The sequence below is a fragment of the Artemia sp. Qi Xiang Cuo genome, chromosome 13 (genome assembly GCF_049724085.1).
Source record: "Artemia sp. Qi Xiang Cuo chromosome 13, ASM4972408v1, whole genome shotgun sequence".
In the NCBI taxonomy this organism is placed as follows: domain Eukaryota; kingdom Metazoa; phylum Arthropoda; class Branchiopoda; order Anostraca; family Artemiidae; genus Artemia; species Artemia sp. Qi Xiang Cuo.
Genome location: NC_142806.1, coordinates 18,298,351 through 18,311,761, shown reverse-complemented (window position 1 = coordinate 18,311,761; position 13,411 = coordinate 18,298,351).

Sequence of the window (13,411 nt, the reverse complement as noted above, 5' to 3'; positions counted from 1 at the left end):
GTTCTAAATTTTTCCCTAGAAGATATGAATAGTTATAGTTTTTTTGTGATTATTTTATATTAATATACAAAGTTTCACTTTAATTGTAAATTTTCTTAAATTCAGTTCCGACCTTTCTCAAAGAGATTAAAAACTTTAAAGTTCTTTTAAATATATTTTCTCTGAAGAATAAAAGATCAACTTCGATTCTGAATTTTCTCATTGAAAATTAAATAAGCTATTGGTCAATTCTATTTTCTCAAAATAATATAAAAATTTTCACTTTCACTTCATAGTTTTCTCAAAGAGATGAAAAATTTAAAATACTATTACAAATTTTTCATAGAAAATAGAAAAGTTAAAGTTCTCCTCTTAATTTTACCAACACACACAAGTCAATTCTAAGTTCTCAGAAAAAATAAAAAGCTTCCACTTCAGTTTCAAGTTCACCAAGACATAAAAAATTTAAAGTTCTATTCTAAATTTTTCTGTAGAAAATAGGAAAAGATATATTATGTTAGTGATTATTTTCCATGAAGATAAAAAGTTTCACTTTAATTCTAAGTTTTCTTGAATTAAGTTGCAATAATGTAAATCTAAAGTTCTGTTCTAAATTTTCTTAGATATGAAAAGATATTAATAAATTAGCTCAATTCTGAAATTTACCAGTTGAAAACTGAACAAAGTCTTCCACTTCAGTTCCTAATTTCACAAAGACATAAAAAATTTAAAGTTCAATTCTAAATTTTTCCATAGAAGATAGGAATAGCTAATACTATGACTTGTGACTATTTAACACTGAAGATAAAAAGTTCACTTAATTTCAATTTATCTTAAATTAGTTCATTCATCTAACCACCAAGAACAAGTTAGGTTAGGTTAGGTATATAGCGCTCGTGATAAGTTTACCTAACCTAACCTAACTTAAACATGGAGAAATGTTTCTAATTATTTATTAATATTTATTTATACCTAACCTAATCTACCCTATTGTTTTTGGTGGCTAGATGAATTAACTGAATTTAAGAAAAATTAGAAATAAAGTGAAAAATTTAATATTTATGTTAAATAGTCACAATCATTGTAGAGCCATTCCTATTTTCTATGGAAAAAATTTATAATAGAACTTTATATTTTTTATGTCGTCGAGAAATTAAGAACTGAAATTGAAGCTTTTTCATATTCGATGGTAAATTTCCGAATTGAGCTAATTTTTTTCTCTTCTCTAAGAAAATTCAGAAGAGAACTTGTACATTTTGCACTTCTTCGAGAAAACTCAGAATTAAATTGGAGTTCCATATATTCATGAATAATATTCAAAATCAAAATATAACTTTTACTATCTTCTAATGAAAATTTTGAACAAATTTTTTAATTTTTTAATCTCTTTGAGCAATATCTGAATTAAAGTGGTAAATTTTATATTATTCTAGGAAAATATAATTGATCAATAACTTCTCACATTGTCATTGAGAGAATTCAGAACTAAAATTTAAATTTTATTCTTACAGACAAATATTTGGAACATAACTTAAAATTTTTTCATATCTTCAAGAAAGGTTGGAATTTAACTTCAAAAAATTAAAGTGAAACTTTGTATCTTTATTAAAATCATAAACATCCTAGTTTAACTTTTCTTGTCTTCTATAGAAAAATTTAGAACTGAACTTTAAATTTTTTATGTCTTTTTAAACTTAAAAATGACATGTAAGATTTTTGTTTTACATGGAGAACTTATTATTGAATTATATTCCTTGTTAATATTAAGAAGAGAAAATTTAATTTTTTAAATCTTTGATTAAGTATGAACCGATGTTGAAGCTGTTTTTAATTTACATTTTTAAATTAAATAATTATTATAACTTTTTTTAATTATTTATTAACATTCATATGAGAGCGTGGACATCTTGAAATTATTCGATACAACTCAGCCTCACGTTGAGGATCATTATACTCATATTTAATATTCAAATGAATGTATAACTTTTTTTATCTTATATGAAAAATTTTTAAAAGAACTTTAAATTTTTTATCTTATTGAAAAAAATCGGAAAGATAAATTAGTAAGATTATAATTAAAGTTAAGCTTCTTATCTTCACTGAAAAACAATCACAATCGTAGTATAAATTTTCCTATCTTCTATAGAAAAATTTAGAAATGAACTTTAAATTTTTTATATCTTCTACAAAAATCAGAACTGAATTTCTAATAAATTATGGGTAAAGTGAAACTTTGATGTTCATTGATAAGAATCACTTTAATACTATTACTTTATCTATATTCCGTCTAAAAATTTAGAGTAGAGCTTACTATTTACTTATATCATTGGTGACCTTAAAACTGTTGTGGAAGATTTTTATTTTGTCTGGAGAAATTAGAATTAAAGTTTGTTCTTTGGTAAAGTTACGAAGAGATCTCGAACTTTTCTTCACGTCGTTGAGAAAAATTTAAATTGAACTAGAACTTTTTATCTTCATTGAAAATATTCACAATTATGATATTACTTTTTCTATCTTCAACCGAAAAAATTAGAATTTAACTTTAAATTTATTTATGTGCTTTGTGAAATAAGGAACTGAAGTGGAATATTTTTATTTTCTCTAGAAAAATTAGAAAAGAAGTGTGTTCCGTAGTAAACTTCAGAAGAGACCTTGAAATTTTCTTCACTTTGTTGAAAAAATTTCAATTTTACCTAGAACTTTTTATCTTCCGAGAAAATATTCGCAAGTATGGTATTACTTTTTCTATCTGGACGTGAAAAATTTTTAATTTAGCTTTAAATTTCATTATGTCCCTGGGAAATAAAGAACTTGAGTGTGAAATTTTTATTTTTTCTGTAGAAATTGGAATAGAATGTTGTTCTTTTATTAAATTAAGTAAAGAACATGAACTTTTCTTCACTTCATTGAGAAAATTTAAAATTGAACTAGATCATTTTATCTTTCGTGAAAATAATCAAAAGTAAGATATTAATTTTTCTATCAGCAAAAGAAAAATTTAGAAGTGAATTTTAAATTTCTGTATGTCTTTGTGAAATAAATAACTGAAGTGGGAGATTTTTGTTTTTTCTGGAGAAATTATAATTGAAGTGTGTTCTTTTGTAAATTTCAGAAGAGAACTTTAAACTCACTTAAATTCCTTGATAAATTGTAAAATTTAACTAGAACTTTTTACCTCCCATGAAAATATTCACAAGTATGATATTACTTTTTCTATATACCACCGAATAATTAGAATTGAACTTTAAATTTCTTTATGTTTTTGTTAAATAAAGAACTGAAGTGGAAGATTTTTGTTTTCTCTGGAGAAATTAGAATTGAAGAATGTTCTTTCGTAAAGTTCAAAAGAAAGCTTAAAATTTTCTTCACTTAGTTTATAAAATTTTAAATTGAGGTAGCGCTTTTTATCTTCCAGGAAAATACTCACAAGTATGTGAATAATTTTTCTATCTTACACCGAGAAATTAGAATTGAACTTTTACTTTCTCTGTGTCTGTATGAAATAAATATCTGAATCGGAAAATTTTTCTTTTCACTGTAGAAATTAGAATTGAAGTTGTTTCTTTGCTAAAATTCCAATAAAAGCTTGAACTTTTTTTATCTTATGTGAAAAATTTGTAATAGTATTGAAATTTTTCCTCTCTTCGAGAGAAATCTGAAATACAGTAGAAATTTTTTCTTTTATTTTGAAAAGAATAGAAATGATAAATGAGTAATTTATTTTTAATAGATAAAATTCAGAAGAGAACTTGAAATTTTCTTGACTTCGTTGTGAAAATTTTAAATTGAACTAGAACTTTTTATATTCCGTGAAAATATTCACAAGTATTGTATTCCTTTTTCCATCTACCATCGACAAATTAGAATTGAATTTTAAATTTATTTGTTTTTGTTAAATAATGAAGTGAAGTGGAGGATTTTTATTTTCTCTGATTAAATTAGAAGTGAAGTTTTCTTTTTGATAAAATTCAGAATAGAACTTTAATATTCACGATCAAATTTTAACTTTTCAAACATTCTATGAAAAATATGTAACAGAACTTTAGTTATTTTTCATCTATATGTGAAAAGTCGGAACTGAATTTAAGAAAATTTATAATTAACTTGAAAATACTTATCTTCATTGACAATAATCAGTAACAGACTAAATATTTTCATATTTTCTACAGAAAAGTTTATAACAGAGATCTAGATTTTTTATGTCTTGGTTACCTTAAAACAGAAGTGTTAGTTTTTTATTTCTTCTGAGGAATTAGAAATTAATTGTGTTTGTTGGTAAAATTCAGAAGAGAACTTGAACTTTTCTATCTTCTATGAAAAATTTGGAATAGTATTTTAAATTTTTCATCTCTTTGAGAAAAATCTGAAGTGAAGTGGAAAATTTTTATATTATTTTGGGAAAATAGAATTGCTCTATAGCTTATTTAATTCTCAATTATAAAATTCAGAATCGAAGTTGAACTTTTCTTCTTCCTAGAAAATATATTGCACAGAACTTAAAATTTTTTTACCTCTTTGAGAAATGGTGGAACTGAATTTAATAAAATTTACAATTAAAGCGAATATTTTTATCTTCATAGAAAATAATCAAAAACAAAGTTTAACTATTTCCTATCTTCTAGGAAAAAATTTAGAACTGAATTTTAAATTTTTTAATGTCTTGGTAAACTTAAAACTGAAGTGGAAGCTTTTTATTTCATCTGGAGAAATTAGAATTGAATTGTGTGCACTGGTAAAATTCAAATTAGAACTTTATTTTTTCTATCTTCTAAGAAAAATTTTAAACAATATTTTAAATATTTTTCATATCTTTGAGAAAAATCCAAAATGAGGTTATAAATTGTATATTATTTTGTGGAAATAGAATTCAACAATAACTTATTTAATTTTAATTGAGAAAATTCAGAATTGAAGTGCACCTTTTCTTCTTCCGGGGAAATATATGGTATAGAAGTTTAAATTTTTTCAACTCTTTGAGAATGGTAAGAACAGAATTTAAGAAAATTTAGAATGAAAGTGAATTTTTTTATCTTCATAGAAAATAATCACAATCATAGTATAACTTTTAATATCGTCTAAGGAAAAAATTGGAAATGAACTTTAAATTTTTATGTCTTGGGACTTTTCTTGTCCTATTGAAAATATTTTGAATCGAGTTTTAAATTTGACTCTTTGATAAAGGGTTAAATTGAATTTAAGACAATTTAGAATTATAGTGAAATTTTATATCTCCATGGAAAATAATCACTATCATAGTATAAATTTTCCTATCTTCTACGGAAAAATTTAAAAGTGAACTGTAAATTATTTATGTCTTTGTGAAATAAATAACTTAAGTGGAAGATTTTTATTTTCTCTGGTGGAATAATAATTGAATCGTGTTATTTGATAAAACTTAGAAGAGAACTTAAACTGTTCTATCTTATATGAAACATTGAGCCTGCTAGAAGTATCATCATCTCTAAAATTCTTTTTCTTACATCTCTGACCTTTTTAATAGCTACTCTGAACGATTGACGATCTAGCATACCCTAGAAATAGTTAACACTTAATGAAATAATGAATATGACATCTTTAATGAAATAAGGACATGTAGAATATTGATATAAAAATATGTTAAATACATTATTATACATTATTAGTACACTTGTGCTTCACTTTCCGTCAATTCATCTTTATATTCATTGATGATATTGTCTGCTAATGTCCTTTTTATTCTGCCTGCGATTTCACTGTCTATTCTCACATTATTTTTGCATAGATAGCAGTTCTGGCAGATAGACATGATATGATTTATTGCGCTAGTGCAGCAGTAGGCCTTTCTTTTCTTCATTGATTTCATTTGAATAGTAATACTAGAATGATGGAAAAAGGATCTATCAATAACTATCGTGCTATCAGAACCATTAGCTAGAAGTTGTCCCCGATCATCGACAATTATTTTTAAGTTGGCATTCTCCTTTAGCACTATCATCTCTGGTGCTCTCACTCTCGCATATCCACCTTGAGCAATTTTGAATGATTTCGATAGTCCAAAGAAATCTAACTTCTCGCTGTCATGACAACGCATGCATACATTTCCAATAGTGTTACCGCTTGCACTCGTTTCCTAGTTCAGGCATTTCTCTATGTCAGCGCTCAACACGACAATGATTTTTTCATTTGCACATACTGTCGTCGAATAATTCATCTTCACTTTTTACATATAAGAATTACGTGTTGATCCTTCAACTGTGTAAAAAATAATGATTTAATGCATGCAATAAACTTGGTAGTGTCGATAACCTGCCATAGAGTACCAGTGAAAAAGCCACTTCGTGTCCATGAACAAGCACAGAGTATGATTGGTTGAGTCGTTAGCATATTTCATGTTATTTTAAGATACGTAAAAAAGTTAGAAAAAATACCATGTTAAGAAATTTAAGAAAGTATTTATGAACTTAGGAAAGAGCTCTTTGAGGTTGGAAAATGTGTTTAGGAATGACATTATTAGTGTAACTTTTTCAGAAAAGATATCCGAAACCCATAAAAAAGCAGTACCAACTAGGGCGACGGACCGGTTTGAGGTCAATAGAGATGTGGGGGGGTAAACCGGTGGGGGGTCAAGGTCCCCGGGGGGATGCCGGAAGCCCGTGGCAGCCCAGGGGAGGCTGGGGGAGGATCGGCGGAGGAAGTGGGGGGGATCAAAATGAGAACTTTTTACTTTTTATTTTACTTTTTTTTGCTGCACATCCCTGCGGTACATCCTGCGGTGCTTTCCTGCAGTGCCTCCCTGTGGGGTATGCCCCACGGTGCGGTCCTGCCCCGCGGTGCATCCCGGCAGCCACTCCGACGGTACGGTACGGTTCCCCGGTATAGCCCAGCGGTGCGGCGGGGACCCAGGAGACAGGGGGGGATCGGGGAACATGGTGGTAAGTACCGGGGGGGCCGGGCAGAGGGGGGGGGCCCTGTGAGGCCCGTTGAGGTCGTGGAGAGCCGATTGGCTCGGGTAAGGGCGAGAGAGGGCGGGGGGGGGCCCAGTGGGCCAGGTGGGGGCCTGGGAGCCAGTTGGGGACCGGTGTAGGGGCTTTGGGACCCCGTGGGTCCTTTGGGAGCTCGATTGGCCTTGGGGGGGCCCGAGGACGGCCTTTGGGGGTCTGGGTGGGCCTTTGGGGGCGCCGGTGGCTCTTTGGGAGCCCGGGGGACCTTTGAGGACCGGGGGAGGGCCTTTGGGGTCCGGGGTGCCCTTTGGGGGTCTGGGGGCCCTTTGAGGACCAGAGGAGGGCCTTTGAGGGTCTGAGGTGGGCGTTTGGCAGGCTGGGGCTCTTTGGGAGCTTGGGGGACCTTTGAGTACCGGGGGCTTCCTTCGGGGTTGTGGTGGGGGATCGGAACTCTTTGGGGTTGGGGTAGAGGACCTCACAACAGTGTTCAAATGGAACTTGTGTATTATAACGACCACAGAGTTTCACCCTCAAATTCTCTTCTAAAACCTTTCCTAAAATCTTTTTTCAAAATGTCTCGAACTGTTTCGCCGAAATAATCCCATAAAATGGGTAAAACGGTTTCGCTCAAATAATCCCTAAACGTAATTTCAGCGTGTTCCTTTTGTTTGGCATCTCTGCGCTAACGCATTTTAAAATTCTAGGAAACCCTTTCCTACGCTAATCTCTTCATCTCATAAATTTTCCTAGCTAAACTATTAGGGTTTCGTTAGAATATCAATTTATCTCTCCGACTTAAAGCTCCGTGAAGCCGTATTTAAAAATAGAATTTCTATCTCTTTAGACTCCCGCATAATTCCAAGATAACAAGTGATGTCAATTATAATTCCTGACACTGAAGATCAATGAAGCCCTATTTAAAAATAGAATATTAATTTTTCTCTCTGACCTAAAGAACGTTTATCCCTCAGACTTAAGATTAAAGAAGCCTTAATGTTTCTTAATTCTCCCCTTCGTGAATCAATAATTTCCCCTAGCGATTATGTAAATCAAGTTCTCAGGTTAGGTTATCCAAACAATCTCATAGCATTCGCGTCGAGCATGTCCATTCTCACTGACAACGAACAGACATAAATCATCCATATAACAGACATGAAAAACATCAAATAAATCAAACAACACACATAACCATCAATGAAAACAGACAATTGGAGAAATTTCCTTTTCTTCAAATTCTTACCGACAAACACAATTAAACCTCAATACATCGAATTTTACATACTATAAAACAACAAACAAATAAAACAACACACATAACAATCCATGAAAACAGACAAACATGTAAGAAAATTACTATTTTCCAAATTGAAAAAAGTCCTGTTTTTCATTCTCACTGAGAAAAAAATAAGCCAGACATGAACTGCCTTTTGAAATACAATAGTTTGACAAAGTTCCTTTTTTTTCATTCACACTTACAAAAACCATTAAATATAAATCAAAAACATCAAAAAAATCGACCAACGCACATAACTAGCCAATAAAATATACATAAATGTGACAAAATTCCTGTTTTTTCATTCTCATTGACAAAAAACCATAAACCACGTGGTTCTATGCCAATAGTTGGTGTTAAAAAAAGTTGTAGGTGGCAGCAGGGGTGTCGCGTGGGGGCTTTAGGGTCACTTCTACTCTCATTTGATTGGAAATTGAAATTGAAAGCCCTTGGGGCATATTAGGCTGTGGCCTTATATGCCCCAAGGCTGTGGGGGGTTGTTATCCTCAAAGACCTAATTTACAGAACTTAAAACTACTTTGAATAAAATGGCTATATCAACATTTTGATTGAATGTGTTTGGGGAAAAGGTGGGCGTGAGAGGGGGGTTAGTGGCCCTCCAAACACTTTCGACTATTAAAAAGGGCACTAGCCCTTTGAATTTTCAATCGAACAAGCCTTTTTTGAAGTTTCTACGAAAACACCTTCTATAAAAAACCTTACATGCCCCCAGGGCATAACTTACAACCCTTGCCCTGAATACTGTGGGAGAGTGTCCTCCTCAAAAACATAATTTCTATCTGGAAATCAACTAAAAAAGTGAACTAAAACTTTCAATTTCCAATCAAATGAACCCTCTCTGAAGTTTACATAATCATTCCTTCCATAAGAACCATATATGCCCTTGCCCCTGAAGACTGTGGGGGGAATATCCTGCTCAAACATTTCAGAACTTTCAACTATGTTGAACAAAATGGCTACCTCAAAATTTTGATTGGATGTGTTTCAGAAAATGGTGGGTGTGGAAGGGGTGTTAGTTGCCTTCCAATCACTTTTGACTATTAAAAAGGGCACAAGCCACTCCAATTTCGAACTGAACGAGCCCTTTTTGAAGTTTCTACGACAACTTTTTCGATTCGAAGTGCCCTGCTCTAAAGGAAAAAAAAAATAATAATACATTGTGCCGACATCGTTCTTATAAGGCCCTCGGGCATAACTTGAAACCCTTGCCCTGAGGGTTGTGGGGGAGTGTCCTTCTCAAAAACATATTTTCTATCTGGAAATAAATTACGCTGAACAAAATGGCAATCTCAAAATTTTGATTGGATGTGGTTTGGGGAAACAATGGGCATGGGGGGGGGGGAGCTAGTTGCCCTCCAATTGCTTTTGACCCTTAAAAAGGGCACTAGAAATCGAGTTTTTTCCCAAGGGCATGGGTCCAACCCCCCACAGCCCTCAGGGCAAGAGCTGTAAGTTATGCCCTGGGGGCATATAAGGTTTTGTATAGACAGCGTTGTCGTAGAAACTTCAGATAAGGCTCATTCGATTGGAAATTTAAATTGCTAGTTCCTTTTTTAAAAGTCGAAAGTGATTCTAAGGCAAATGATACCCCTTCCACGCCCACCATATCCCCAAACACATCCAATAATATGTGTGAGCAGGACATTCCCCCTACAGTCTTCAAGGGCAAGGGTTATAAGTTATATCCTGGGGGCATTAATGGTTCTTATGGAAGGAATATTCATATAAACTTCAGATTAGGGAGTTCTATTTCACTTTTTAAGCGTCATAAGATATTGGAGGGTAGCCAGCTCCCCCCTTAAACCTCTTTTTCCCAAATGCATCCAATAAAAATTTTAAGATAGGTATTTTGTTGAAAATAGTTCAAAGATCATATAACAAAAATTCCGGTGTCGACACAACCCCGAAGGGCCCGGTAGCAGGCGTTGTAAGTTGTGCCCTGGGGGCATAGATGGGTCTTATGGAAAGGATGCTCGTATTAACTTCAAAGAGGGCTCGTTTGATTGGAAATTGAAAGTTCTAGTTCACTTTTTAAGAGTCAAAAGAGACTGGAGGGCACCTAGCCCCACCCCCTCCCCTCCACGCCCTTTTTGCCTCAAACCCATCCGATAAGAACTTTGAGATAGCTTTTTTTTAAATGGTTCAAATACCCTATAACGAAAGCTTAGGGGTCGACAAAGCCCCCCTGGACCCGAGGGCAGGTGTTGTAAGTTATGTCCTGGGGGAATATATGGTTCTTATTTAAGGGATGCTCGTAAAAACTTCAGAGATGGCTCATTTGATTGGGAATTGAAAGTTTTAGTTCAGTTTTTTAGAGTCAAAAAGATTGGAGGCAACTAGCTCTCCCCCATGCCTCTTTTCCCCTAAATGCATCCAATAGACATTTTGAGATACCCATTAAGTTAAAAACTGCTCAAAAGTCAATTAACAAAAACTCAGGTGTCGTCACAGCCCCCCAGGGCCTGGGGCAGGCGTTGTAAGTTTTGCCCTGGGGCATATATGGATCGTATGACAGGGATGCTCGTATAAACTTCAGAGAGGGCTCGTTTGATTGTAAATTGAAAGTTCGAGCTCACTTGTTAATAGTCAAAAGAGATTTGAGGGCAGCTAGCTCTCCCCCCACGCCTTATTTTTCCAAACTCATCTGATGGAAATTTTGAGATGAACACTTTGTTAGAAATAGTTCAAAAGTCGGATAAGAAAAAATCTGGTGTCAATACAACCCCCAGGGCCCAGGGGAAGGCGTTCTAAGTTATGCCCTAAGGGCATGTATGATTCTTATGAAAGGGATGCTCGTATAAACTTCATAGAGGGCTCATTTGATTGGAAATTGAAAGTTCTAGTTTTCTCTTTTAAAAGTCAAGAGAGTTAAGCACAACTAGCCCCCCCCCCTTTACGCTCTTTTTTCCCCAAACCCATCCGCTACAAATTTTGAGATAGCCAGTTTTTTGGAAACTGTTCAAAAATTAGATAACAAAAGCTTCCCCCAGGGCCCGGGGGATAGGCGTTGTAAGTATAGTCCTGGGGGTGTATATGGTTCTTATGAAAGGGATGCTCGTATAGACTTCAGAGGGGGTTTATTTGATTGGAAATTGAAAGTTCTAGTTCAATTTTTAAGAGTCAAAATATATTCGATGTTAACGAGCCCCCCCCCGCCCGCACCATTTTTTCCCCAAGCCCATCCGATAAAATTTTTATAATAGCCATTTCATTAAAAATAGTTCAAAGGTCAGATAGGAAAAATTCCTGTGTCAACGGAACCCACCAGGGCCCGGAGGCAGGCGTTATGAGTGATCTAGGGGCATATATAGTTTTTATGGAAGGGATGCTCGTATAAACTTCGGAGAGGGCTAATTTGATTGGAAATTGAAAGTTCTTGTTCACTTTTTAAGAGGGAAAAGAGATCGGAAGGCAACTAGCCCCCCTCCTCCACGCCCTAAATGTATCAGATAAAAAATTTTAGATAGACATTTTGTTAAAAATAGTTCAAAGTTCTGATAACAAAAACTCCGGAGTCGACAAAGCCCCCAGGGACCCGAGGCAGGCGTTGTAAGTTATGCCCTGGGGGCATATATGATTTCTATGGAAGGGATGCTCGTATAAACTTCCTAGAGGGCTCATTCGATTTGAAATTGAAAGTTGTAATTCACTTTTTAAGAGTCAAAAGTGATTAGAGGGCAGCTAGCCTCCCCCTACACTCCATTTATTTTTTTACCAGAGGCACTTCATATAGAAGGGGTAGTATAACTTCAAAGGGGGCTCTTTCGATTGAAAATTGAGAGTTCTAGTGCCCTTTTTAAGAGTCCACAAAATAAGTTTTTCAAAGAAAAGTAAAGAACTCCATTAAACAAAAAATGAGCAAAAATAAAAATCAAAAAATCTACCAAGCGTGAAACTACCTCAAATCAGCATCGATAAATAAATGAAACCCTAAACGAACAGAATTTACAATAAAAAACCGAGTCAAACTCAAAATGAGCAGAAATTAACATAAGTTGGGCGCAAAACCCCTATGCCTTCCCAAAGCTAGAATAAAGTTTGCACTTTACTGAAAAATGTTTAAATGTTATTACTTTTATAAATTTAATGAATCAAATAATATTAACATTTTGATTACTAAAATCAGTATATGTACATTAAACTGACAATGCACATTCATTTGTATTTTTTCAGTAAAGTGCAAATTTTGTTCTGGCCTTGGGAAGGCATAGGAGTTTTGCGCCCAACTTATGTTAATATCTGTTCGTTTTGAGCTCGACTCGGTTATTTATTTTGATTTCTGTTCGTTTTGGGTTTCATTTATTTATCGATGCTGATTTGTGGTAGTTTCACGCTTGGTAGAATATTTGATTTTATTTTTGCTAATTTTTTGTTTAATGGAGTTCTTTACTTTTCTTTGAAAAACTTATTTTATGGAAAAAGTTTGTTTAATTAATTTCTGTTCATTTTATATTGACATAGTCTTTCAGGGGAGAAGAAAATAATACTTTAAATCTTTTCGTTTTTTAAGACTTTATAGTTTGGTCTGCTATTTGTATGCTGGAGAAAAATTTTCAGCAATTTTTAACAACATACACCCTTTTAAAAATCTGGACACAAATGGCAGTGTTTTATTTAGTTTTAAACCTCCTCTAGTCGACCTGAAGTAAAAAACTTCACACAATTCGCAAGACAATCTGTATACTTTCTTTTATTGCTTGGATACACTTGTTCCATTTAGGTTTGGTTGAATTTTAAGAGCAGAAGTGACTCCGAAAGTTTAAACATAATACCCTCAGTCGTTATTGGGATACTGCCGAGATGCCGTATTGGTAATTAGCATTATAACCGTGCTTTTTGATTTAATCTTATGGAAACATTTAGTTTTTAAACATTATGGGCAAATGGGTGGGTGGGCGTGGGAGGTTGGGAGTGGAAGGGGGATTAGTTGCCCTCTAATCAATTTCGACTATTAAAAAGGGCATCAGCCCTTTCTATTTACAATCGAATGAGCCCCATTCGAAGCTCCCATGACAAATCCTTCGATACGAAGTGCCCTGGTCTTAACAACAACAACAACAAAAATATCACTAATCACTTTCGACTATTAAAAAGGGCACTAGCCCTTTCAATTTCAAATTGAATGAGCTCTTTTTTGAAGTTTTTACCACAACACCTTCTATAAAAACCTTATATGCCCCCAGGGCATAACTTAAAACCCTTGCTCTGAGTAGATGCA